This window comes from Felis catus, chromosome X (genome assembly GCF_018350175.1).
Source record: "Felis catus isolate Fca126 chromosome X, F.catus_Fca126_mat1.0, whole genome shotgun sequence".
NCBI classification, from domain to species: domain Eukaryota; kingdom Metazoa; phylum Chordata; class Mammalia; order Carnivora; family Felidae; genus Felis; species Felis catus.
The window spans coordinates 117,050,176-117,062,713 of record NC_058386.1 but is presented as its reverse complement, the minus strand read 5'-3'; the positions used below and the strand labels follow the sequence as shown (position 1 = coordinate 117,062,713).

The following is a 12,538-nucleotide window of genomic DNA, read 5'->3' as shown; positions in this document are numbered from 1 at the left end:
ACCTCAGGATTTTGTTGTGTATTTCCTTAGTAATCACTTTGTTGTCAAGTGGCCCTTTTATTTTCATTACAAACGGGAGCGGTGGGCATCATAATCTCGGCAGTGCTTACGGCCTCTAAAAGCCCTCTCAGGTCCTCCCACTCTCCTTTTATTCCACACACATCTTTTCATTTATCTGAATTAGGATACTTGAATGTATTTCAAGTTTTGACAGGAAGTACTTGCATTCCAAGATACACTGTTTGTCCCTGGAAGTGTCTTGAATTTGTGTTTTAATAACATTTCCTCAAGTCTACCTTGGTGGTTTTGGTTGTCGATTTGTGGCGTTGATGCATTTGATCAAGCTCTGTGATTCAGTTGTTAAATGAAAATAAATTTTGGCATTTTTTTGTCAAATCGTAATACCAAATCTGTGATCTGTTTACCCAATGTTCTCTAAAGTTCCTTTCAGTAAATAATCATTATTCAAACCAAGAAGAATAATGTTGAATTTGGGGATGCAAAGATATTAACTAGAAAACAAACCTAGGTTTTAAAATTTTTAAACCTTTTTTCTAATAAACCCCATTACAGAATGAACTTCTGACTTTACTTTTGACATATAAATTATCTATATGAAAGAAATAAAAGGCCAACTAGCTGTATATCTTATTTATTTTATTTTTGTAGTTTTTAAAATTTTATTTTAGAGAGAGAGAGCATGATGATCAGGGGAGAGGGGCGCGGGGGGAGAGAGAGAGAGAGAGAGAGAGAGAGAGAGAGAGAGAGAGAGAATCTTAAGCAGGCCCCATGCTCTGTGCAGAGCCCTATGTGGGGCTTGATCCCATGACCCTGGGATCATGACCTGAGTGAAATCAAGAGTCGCACATTGAACCGACTGAGCCACCCAGATGCCCCTACCTCTATATTTTAAACACATATTTTCCCCAAAGAAGATGGCATTAAAGGAGTATAAAATAGTTTGAAAGATGTGATAATAGTAATGCTTTCTTAATAAAACAAAATTGACCTTTGTGTTCTACTAAGATTTGGGCTCTACCTCATTTAAATTTTAAGAATCCATGTTTTAATCTCCGTTTACTGATCTTGAGGTGATTGATGCTGCTCTATAAAAATGTAACCTTCACAATACTGATGGCAACATCAGATTTTCGTTAGAATTTTTCAGAGACACATCTTCCTGTTACAACTGACATTCAGGAACATCATCTGGATATTCAAGATAAGAGTGCATGCGAAAGTGTGCCACAATTCAGGTAGCACTATCTCTCCTGCTGACCTCAATTTACAATATTAAATTGTACAATCCGCAGATGTTGTGCTTATAAAATTCTAAGTGTGTAACAGTGTTAAAACAACTGGAATGGGGTCAAGCGAGTATTATTGAGAATGCCATCATGGTGGCAGACCTTTTAAAGGTCAGTCATTTAAAGGAATAAGTCATTTAATCAGAAAAGATCAAGAGCTACTACATTTTTCAAATCACTCATTTACTTTTCCACAGCGACCACAAAAGTCCGAACGGCCTTTGGAAAGGGATGAGATGTCCTAGAGTAAATAACATTGACGTGGGAACTTTGAAAATCTCATTGAGCTGAGAAAACCCATGGTTGAAAAGAATTATTAAATACACATTGATGGTATACACATAAAACAAGTGATAACGCATTCAAGTGTAATAATACTTAGATCATTTTTAGCTGACTATAGGCCTTATACGCAAGTAGCTATCCTTGATTATATGCTAGATAATCTATGATGTGGCTTAAATAATTTTCTCTGTGGAAACGGACCCGTGTTCCGTAAGCAATACTGCTTCACATCAGGGAAACCATCTGAGCAAGACTGTCTCCATGTTATAGTAATCCTGATCAAGGCAGAAGCCTGTCCTTACAAAGGAGCCGGATGGGTTCATTTCCCGATAGTTCTTTTGTTCCATTCTCATTAACCGTTCAGCTTTTGTTTTGTCACACACAGTTTTGGTTGATTTTTTTTTTTCTTTCTTTAAAGGCCTGGAAATGCTCAAAACTTGCATTTGCACAAAGAGCACGAAATATTCTATAAAGTCTGTCAGTGCATTTTGAGATGACACGACCACATCGTCAGTGATTAATGATAAGTTAAAATGTTAAGGGCATTTGGATTAAAATGCAATTAACCTATGGCGGCATCCCCCCTGATTTTTAGGTGATAGTTTAATTCTTATTCATATTCACAGCTGGAAAGGGGCTTCCTGTCCAAATGTCACCACTATGATGGACTTCTGCGTTCAGATATATATTCTATTTTCACAACGTATTGGTTAAGACGCATGTTTTTCCTTGGCTGGCAACTGTGCGAATTATTCAGTAGGCAGTTGCCTGTGCCCCTCCTGGAGACCCACCCGGAATATTTCCAGATATTAGCCAGCTTGATCACATGGACTGTTGTAGTTCTAGCAAGTGATCATTTATCAGCTACAGTGTTTGAAATACTGCTACACCTCCAGGAAGAACTTCCTGTGTGAGTGTGCATATGTGTGAGTGATTAAAAGGATGGAGAGCCACTAGAGAGAAGGATAGTTTTATTAATCATTGATGCCTCCCCCCTTCCTTCTTCTTGAAAAGACTAAAACATGGCATTATGTATGAGAAGATAACCAATGATACATCCACAATTCAGAATAATGCTTTGCGAATATTGTGGAACCTTTTCTTCCCTTCCCTTCCCTTCCCTTCCCTTCCCTTCCCTTCCCTTCCCTTCCCTTCCCTTCCCTTCCCTTCCCTTCCCTTCCCTTCCCTTCCCTTCCCTCCCCTCCCCTCCCCTCCCCTGCCCTCCCCTCCCCTCCCTTCCCCTCCCTTCCCCCTTCCCTCTCTTAGAGCTGGGAGTTGCTCAAGGAATATAATGACCACATTCCTTTCCATTAAACTATTATAGATACATCTACTATCCTGTTTAACTTCTATCCCCATCCTGATTTCCCTTCTCTCCCAACTCCCCATACAGATAAACACTAGTAGGAGTTTGAAAGCTATTCTTCCACTCTTTAGTTTCTATATAAACAGCTATAGAAAAGATATAGTACAGTTTTTCTTTTTAAAATTTCATATAAGTGGCAAGCTTTACAAATCCTTCTTCAACTTACCTTTTCAAACTCATTAATATGTGTGTGAGTTTCATCTGTGCTGCAATGCATTCTAGTTCATTTAATTTCATAGCTGTATAGTATTCTATTGTATGATGTGCAGCAAGTTACTGATCTAGTTCCATGCTGATGGGCATTCAGTCTATTTCCAGTTTTTAATGATGATAAACAATTCTAAAATGAATAACGTTTGTGTTTCTTTGCGCTGTGTGGGAGAGATTCTGCAGCAAGGAATTCCTGGGTCGTACAAGTGTGGACGTTTTCGGCTCTTCACGGTATCGATTGCTAAATAGCTCTTTGGAGTGGATATCCCGATTTACAGTCCCATCACCTGTACGTGAGGATACCATTCCCCCACGCCCTTGCCAAATCAGATGTTACCATATATATAATTTTACGTTACGTACTTCTCTATTATTGTAGTTGTCGTAATATGCGTATGAGGGTTTTGGAATTTATGTGTCTGAAATAAAATTTAGGGTAAAAATGCTCATACCATTTGGACAGAAATTTTGTATCTGAAATCTATCTTAAGAAAATACTGCAAAATTGAGGACGCAATGTTAGAGCTTTGTGGATGGCAAAGGCGACACTGGAGGAAAGAAAAAAAGGATACAGGAAAGAATGAATGAAATTTTTAGAAATTGTATATATAATTTTTGAGATCCATATGAATAATATTTTACCAATGTTACAAATTTAATTTTAGAGAATGATAAGCATTTATTTAATCTGACAATGTTAAACAGAATCATGAGTCAGCGAGGAACAATACTTGGCTACCTTCTAGAACAAAGTGAGAACAAGAGATTTACAAAGTAAACATAGGAAATAACAGAATTCTTAAAAAAAAAAACCCTTAACTCTTGAAAATGAGGAGCCTTAGTTCTCTGAAATCATCAAGGGCATGACAAAGTCAATATAAAGCACAGGAAATTATGCTGATAAAACTGAGTATCTTTGCTCTCTAAGCAGATTACTCAGGAAGTAAAGAAAGACACAAAATGTCATTTTCACAGAAAACAAAGTTCGTTGTGCATCAGTATATTTGACACTAAAGGTCTTTTTTTTTTTTTTTTTTTAAGTTATAAAATGTTTTCTTCACAAAAACAAACTGTGAGAAACACGGTGCAATGTAAAAGCCAAGAACTCCTTCGGGAAGCACTGCTTGTGTGCACCACATAGTCCAGACTTTTTCCAAGTAACATTCTGTATTAGTTTAGAAACAGAGCACTGAATTCAGAAGCCTCTTATTTCTCACTGCTTGAATTTTTTTTTTTTTTTTTTTTTTTTTTTTTTAGCAATATGCACGAGGGGCACCTGGGTGGCTCGGTCAGTTAAGTGCCTGACTCTTGATCTCAGCTCAGGTCATGATCTCACGGTTCGTGAGATTGAGCCCCACATCCAGCTTGGCGCTGACAGCATGGAGCCTGCTTGGCATTCTCATTTCTCTCTCTGTCTCTCTCTCTCTCTCTCTCTCTGTCTCTCTCTCTCCCCCTCCCCTCATCCCCCCACCCGCACTGTCTCTCACAATAAATACTTAAAAAAAAAAGCAGGAACATACTTAAAAGAAATACGCACTAAAGCACATAGCAAATCACTAATATTTACAACAGCATAGATAAGAATTAACATAATTGCATTTTAGCCATGTTTCAAAGAACACTTAACAGGTCAACATCATTGTGTCTTACTGGTCTTGTGTCTTACGCATAGTAGATGCTTAACAAACGTGTGATGGCCAAGAAGTTCAAATGAATTCTGTAACCACTTGCTTCGGTTCTCACATGTGTCAATTTGGGACAGAAACCTTCGATACTGCCACAGAAACCACAGTACGATACGGCAGATGGTATGATAAGCCTGAAAAGAATCTCCGAGACTTGACAGTATTCGTTTTCCAGGTCTTTTATAAAGCTCTCATAAAACTAATTAAATCTTAGCCAGTTTTGACCAAGGCAAATAAAGTCCCTTTTCTGTGAAGCTTTTAAAGCTTTTCATAGCCACTTAGGTTTTTTTCTTTTTGAAAATATTTTAGGGCAAAACTACTCTTACTTTCTTAACAAAAGCATCCTTGGTATACCGTGCGTAAAAGTCATTCCCCTCTTCCACTGTTTCTAGTAGGCTCCTTTACAGATATTCCTTCCCATTTTTAATAACGAGTAACATATTTTGCAGAGAAAACTAGATCATTGTAAACTGTCATGCACCATCATTTGGTAGCCGATTAGCAGAGTTTATGAATGTATTACCCAGAGTTTTTAAAAGTATATGCTTCCTTGTAGTATAAACTCTCTTTTTTAAAAGTATATGCTTCCTTATAGTATAATCTCTCAATGTGGCAAAAAGAACATGTTTATTAACTGATCCAAATATATTTAGCCTCTCTGTACCGTGGAAAATAAGAAAAGGTTATATAAATTTAAACGTGCACTGAGCAATGTTTCAGTATTTTATGTTGCTTAGAAATGATCTAGGTACTTAATAAACGCGTACTATTTAACTGAGTTTAACATAAATCTAAAAGTTTTAAGTTACTAAAGAGGTACTCAAACGTTTTAAGGCTGACAGGTTATGATACGTAATTGCCGTGACAAAGTTTGTCAGAAGAATGAGTCCGTTCATTTAAACACAGATTTGCATTTTTCATTATCATCAGTATCTAGTGATTGTCGTGCTGACTTATTTGATCATTGAACCTGCATTAAGTTCAACAAGAATAAGCCCAAGCCCAACTGTAATAAAAATGTGTCAACTTAATGTTGATAACAGAAGACCCAGCTGTTTTTATTACATGAATAACATTCAACTAGTCTGATTTGCCTACAATTGACCTAAACTATGTGAGCTTAAATTGTTAAAACATTTGGGCTGATTTCGTTAAGAATGCTTTTTGTATATGTTGGAAATATTCAGTTTTATCGATTTCTGGGAGCTTTAGTATGCAGACACACAAACGTAAACACACAGATACACATAGAGAGTTTATAGCTTTCATCCTAAAGCTTCAGCTCCGAGTCAGCCAAAAATGCAGAAATAGAAGGCTCACTGGTTTATATAAAAATATTAGCTCTTATTTTGGTCCCACTTTTATAATTTAGTACGATTGTATTTCTGGGAGATGGGACAGGTTGAGTTTACCTCCTCAAAATGAAGGCCACAGTATTCACAACCACATTTGTGGAGGCCACCAGGATTCTTTTCGGGGAGGCGTAATCTCGTGGAGACTGTGGACTGAAATTGGGGTGGGGGACTGAGGTGGCCCCAAGCAGCCCTGTATCTCCAAAGCACATCTGAGGGGGTGCATTATACAGTCTGTTTCCAGTTAGCTTCTGGTGGTTTTAGCTTCACTTCAGGTGGTTGCTTTTAGGGTCTGTGAGAACATCAAGAGGTTGTGACGGGAGTAGAGGGACATAATAATGTTCTCCTGACTGTAGAGAGTTGAGGGGCTGGGGTGGGAAAGGAAAGCTATGGTCAGAATGGATAGGAAGGTAGAGGAGGTGGGGATATTGAATGAAGACCGATCAAAAGATTCAAGGTAGCTAAAGAGAAGGTCAAAGGGGGTGAAAAGAGGAAGGAGGATCAATGAGAGGAAGGAAGATGGGTGATGGAAAGGGCTTAGATGAGCCAATTTGAGTACAACCCATTTCGCAAAGAGGCTGTTGAAGTTCCAAATCACCGTTTGTGAAATTTTGCCATTTTGGGGGACAGAGGACCAAATGAGTGATATTGTGGAATAGTATATGGTGGGCAGAGGAGGATTAGGTGGTATGCTTTGTGAAATGAGAACCACCCTTGGATTAGGTGAAGACTCAAACACAAGAGATCTCACAAAACAGCCCTGACAAGTCTTGTTCAAAGAGGAATCGTGTATTAAATCCTCCCCCGCCACCCCGCTTGAAAAAGCAAAAAAAAAAAAAAAAAAAAAAACCCACAAAAATCAAAACAAAACCAAAAACCAAAAAAAAACACTTCTGTCCAGGAGTTAAACAGAAAAACACCAGGAAGAACCTCGTTGTTTTTTTTTTTTTTTTTTTTTTTTTTAATTTTTTAATGTTTATGTGTTTTTGAGAGAGCGCGCAAGCAGGGGAGGGGCAGAGAGGGACAGAGATGCAGAATCCAAAGTAGGCTCCAGGCTCTGAGCTGTGAGCACAGCCCGACGCGGGGCTAGAACCCACGAACGGTGAGATCATGACCTGAGCCGAGGTGGGATGCTTAACCGACTGAGCCACCCAGGCACCCCAGGAAGAACCCCATTTTAACAAAATCAAAGTAACTCGCCATTATGCTACAACAAATGTCTGGAACACTGGATTTGGACTTGGAATTTAACTTGTGAACCTAATTTCCCCAGCCAGGAAGGGACAAAGGGTCTGAGAACCTGGCATAAATCAACCTGAGTGAAGACAGCAGAGTCCAGTATATAGTCTGTACTCTCTTTAAATCATGGCACCAGGAAACTGGTAATACTTAATTAGGTAAGAAAAGACATTATTCAGGGCGCCTGGGTGGCTCAGTCAGTTGAGCGTCCGACTTTGGCTTAGGTCATGATCTCACGGTCCCTGGGTTCGAGCCCCGTGTCAGGCTCTGTGCTGACAGCTCAGAGCCTGGAGCCTGCTTCGGATTCTGTCTCCCTCTCTCTCTGACCCTCCCCCGTTCATGCTCTGTGTCTCTCTGTCTCAAAAATAAATAAAACATTTTAAAAAATTAAAAAAAAAAGAAAAGACTTTATTCAAACTGACTATTGCAATAGAGAGAAATATCCAAGTATCTCACAATCAAACACAGAGAGGCTTCTCTTTTACACAGTAAGTGAGGAAAAGTTGGGAGTGGGGGAGGAAGTGTCAGTCCTGTCTGCCCATGTCCGAATAAGCTGATAAAAACGGGCATGATCTGCATTTTCTGGTTTGCTCAGGCTTGGGGAAAAGCCAGAGTTCAGGGGACTGTGGGGACGCGAGAAGCCTGACTACAGTGGAGTCAAGGCAGAGCAGGGAGTAGCAAATGCGTAGTCGTGAACACTTGATCAGTAATACATTTGTGTTGTGTTCGACCACTATGCTGGTGGTTATTTGTTATAGCCATAACGGGAAACTAATACATGCATATATTAGAGAGGAAAAAGGCTGAAAGTATCTAAGTATTCATATCAAGAAGCTGCAAATTAAATCTAATGAAAGCAGAAAGTATTAAATAATGAAGATTAAAGGAATATACAAGATGATACAAAGATACTATGACTAATATCTAATACTTTTGAAGTTTTGGCTAAACTGGACAAAAACTCTTTGTTAAAATTTTTAAAAAGTATTTAAAAAATATTTTAAAAATTTATTCATTTTTAAGTAATCTCTGTGCCCAGCATGGGGCTCGAACTCAAGACCCCCAGATCAAGAGTTGCATGCTCTTCCGACTGAGCCAGCCAGGTGTCCCAAAATGGACAGATGTAAGAAGTAAGAAATCTGAATTTCTATAGACAATGGATTTGTTAGTAAAAATATTCCCACAAACCCAAGCTCAATCCCGGATGGCTTCATTAGTGAATTCTTTCAAATGTTTAGATAAGAAAAAAAGTACATAGACAGTTCCCGAGGATATAGGCAAAAGCAATATTTACCAACTCTTTTTGTAAATCTAGAATAACCTTAGTACCAGCATTTGACAAGGATATTACTAGAAAAGAAATTGTGTCATTATATCTTATTAATAGAGATTCAAATACCATAAACAAAATAGTACCAGATTAATCCTAGTAAATAAGATAATACATAGTGGCCTATAGGTTTTATTCTAGAACTGTGAGTTGTTTACCTCTGCAAAATCCATTTAATTCACCATATTAATAGAATAACAGAAAAATGTTTGTAGATACAGAAAAAAATATTTGATAAAAGTTAAAACTAATGTATGATAAAACCTCTTAAAAATCTAGGAATAGAAGGGAATTTCCTTAATCTGAAAAGAGTCTACAAAAAATAAAAAATGAAAACCTGCAACAAACATGATACTCACGGTGACGTATTTAAACCCTCCATTGTGATATTAGGACTAAAACAAAAGGCCCTTATCACTAGTTCTATTGAACATTTTATTGAAGGTCATAACCAGTGCAAAAAGCAAGGAAAATACATTAACTTCATAAGCATTGGAAAGGATGAAATCTATCATTTTTTCCAAGTGATATGATTACACACATAGAAAATCCAAAAGAATCCTATCTTCAGACAAATTCTTAGACTTAATAAGAGAATTTGGAATTGGTGCTCACTGCAAGGTCAATATTGATAATAAAGCAATGGTATTCTACATACTAGTATTAAATGATTAGGAAAGGAAAATAAAAATGTTATTGAGGATAGTATTTAAAAATTTAAATAGCTAGTAATGAATTTAATGAAAACATGCAAGTTCTATACAGTGAAAACTACAAAACACTAATGTGATAAATTGATAAATATAAAGTAACTGGAAGGATCTACCTTTTTTTTTTTTTTTAGATATTATATTTTTAAGTAATCTCTGCACCCAGTGTGGGGCTCAAACTCACAACCCTGAGATCAAAAGTCACATGCTCTACCGACTGAGCCAGCCAGGCACCCCAGGATCTACCATTTTCATGGATTAAAGGGCTTCATGTTGTAAATTCTCCCAAACTTAAATGAAATTTTAAAAAAAATTGTTTTTTTTTTTTTTACATTTATTTATTTTTGAGAGACACAGAGACAGAGCACAAGCTGGGGAGGGGCAGAGAGACAGTGAGACAGAATCCAAAGCAAGCTCCCGGCTCCTAGCTGTCAGCCCAGAGCCTACCTCGGGGCTCAAACTCACAAACTGCAAGATCATGACCGGAGCCCAAGTTGGACGCTTAACCGACTGAGTCACCCAGGTGCCCCTTAAATGAAATTTTAATAACAGTCCTAGCAAGGGGTGTGTGTGTGTGTGTAATAATTCTACAGCTTAGATGGAAATGCAGCAGAACAAGATTATTCAAGAGTATCAAAATGTTGTGAAGAATATCAAAGCTGGAATATATACATTCCTAGATGTCAAAAATTAGCAACCCACAGTAATTTGGACAATGCTGTCCCAATGGAGAGCCTGGAAAGTGGCCCACATATACATACACGGTAACTTGGTTTATGACAAAGGTGCCTCTACAGTATAGTAGGAGAAGTTTGCAATTTTGAGTAAATAGTGGTGCTGGGCCAGTTAACTACCCACATGTAAACAGTATCTCATTTGATACCTAAAAATGAATTCCAAGTCTATCATAGATCTAAAAGTGAAAGTTAAAGCAATAAAGCATTAGGGGCACCTTTTCTTCCTTTTTTTTCTTTGTAATTCTTTATATTTTGGATTAATGTCCTTTGTTAAATATATATTGCAAATACCTTTTCCTACTTTGGAGCTTTCGTCTTCACTTTATTTAAAAAAAAAATTTTTTTTTTTTAAAGTAGGCTCCACACAGGGTGCCTGGGTGGCTCAGTCGGTTAAGCATGTGACTCTTCATTTCAGCTCAGGTCTTTAAAAAAAAAAAAAAAAAATGTTTGTTTATTTTTTGAGGTAGAGAGTGTCCCCAAGGAAGGGGCAAAGAGAGCGGGGGATAGAGAACCCAAAGCAGGCTCCACAGTGACAGCAGTGAGCCTGACGTGGGCCTCAAACTCAAGAACCATGAGATCATGACCTGAGCCGAAGTCCGATGCTCAACTGACTGAGCCACCTAGGTGCCCCTTGCCCTCAGGTCTTGATCTCCAGGTTAGGAGTTCAAGCCCTGCATTGGGCTCCGTGCTGGGCATGGAAGCTACTTTAAAGGTTGGTTGGTTGGTTGGTTATTTATTTGTTTATTTATTATTTTTTGTTTGAGAGAGAGAAAGAGAAAGAGCATGAGCAGGGGAGGATCCGAGAGAGAGGGAGAGAGAGAATCTCAAGCAGGCTTTGCCCTGTCAGCTCAACATTGGGGCTCACTTATGAACCATGATGAACCATGAGATCATGACCTGAGGCAAAATCAAGAATCAGATGCTTAACCAATTGAATCACCCAGACACCCCATGTGGAGCCTACTTTAAAATAAAAAAAGGGGTGCCTGGGTGGCTCAGTCAGTTAGGCATTCGACTTTGGCTCAGGTCATGATCTCACGGTTTGTGGGTTCGAGCCCTGTGTCGGGCTCTGTGCCGACAGCTCAAAGCCTGGAGCCTGCTTCGGATTCTGTGTGTCTCTCTCTGTCCCTCCACGGCTCACACTCTTGTCTCTCTCTCTCTCAAAAATAAATAAACATAATAAAAAAAAGTTTTTTAAATTAAAATACAAGAGCAAAGAAGAAAGCGCCGTAGTGGGAAAAGGTATTTTCAATATATATTCGACAAAGGATGTTAATCCAAAATACATAAAGAATTACAAAGAAAAAGAAGGCAAACATGACAAAAGAAAAATGACTAAAATTTAAATAGGTGTGTTACAAAGGAAGATATGCAAATGACCAATAAACATGTGTAAATGATACTTAAATATATGTACATATATATATAAATAAATTACTCACACAAATGTATATTAGAACTCGGTGTGATATCACTATACATCAAGAGGGCCAAAATGAAAAAGCTAGGCAATTCCATGTACCGAGGGAGACAATGAGCAACTGGGGTTCTTCTGTATCTCTGGCCAAACCATAAATTGGCACAGCCATGTGGAACGCTGAGAAAATGTACTAAAGCTGAATATATGAAAACTCCATGATCTGAGCAATACTACTTGTGGATGTATACCCCTCCAAAATGCACATATATTTCTAGTAAAGGCCTGTACAAACATGTCCAGAGTAGCATTACTTGTAAGAACTCAAAAGTTGAAACTTCTGTACATCAACAGCCAGGATGCATAAATATGTTGTAGTGGAATGATGAAATGAAATAGCATCTAGCAGTGCAAATGAACAAACTACGAAAACATATGAGAGCATGTCGAGCAAAGGAATTGACACAAAAGGGGTACATTGTTTACGTCGTTTACGATTGCATATGGCGTCCATCAGGGACCGTTTCCACTTTTATTCTTATTTATTAGCTCCCTGGCTGTCTGCGCTTGAGCTAACTTACTTTCCTTTCTTTTTCTCAAAGAAGTAAAGTTTTATCTGTTCCAATGCTTCACACAGGCAATTCTTTCTACCTGGGACACCTTTTCCCGCTACTCCTTCCTTGCCTGTCCTCTGCCTGTCCTTCATATCATAGCGGAAATATAATTTCTTTAAGAAAGTCCTCAAGAAGTTCCAATCTAAATTAAGGAAACATTGTTAATTGTCTCCTAACACCCGGTAGCATTTCTTTATAGTACGTATCACCTTTTGATTTTTAACTTTTATAATTATTTGTTAATTTCCATCTTCTCCACTAGACTATGTTCCATCAGGGCAGGGCC

General features: G+C 38.1%; 1 non-coding gene across 1 annotated transcript; it reads right to left on the bottom strand.

The window, feature by feature from the left end:
* Window positions 1-9,643: 9,643 nt before the first annotated feature.
* On the bottom strand, window positions 9,644-9,716 carry TRNAK-UUU. Its single transcript has one exon. It is a non-coding gene; the product is annotated as a tRNA-Lys (tRNA).
* Window positions 9,717-12,538: the final 2,822 nt, after the last annotated feature.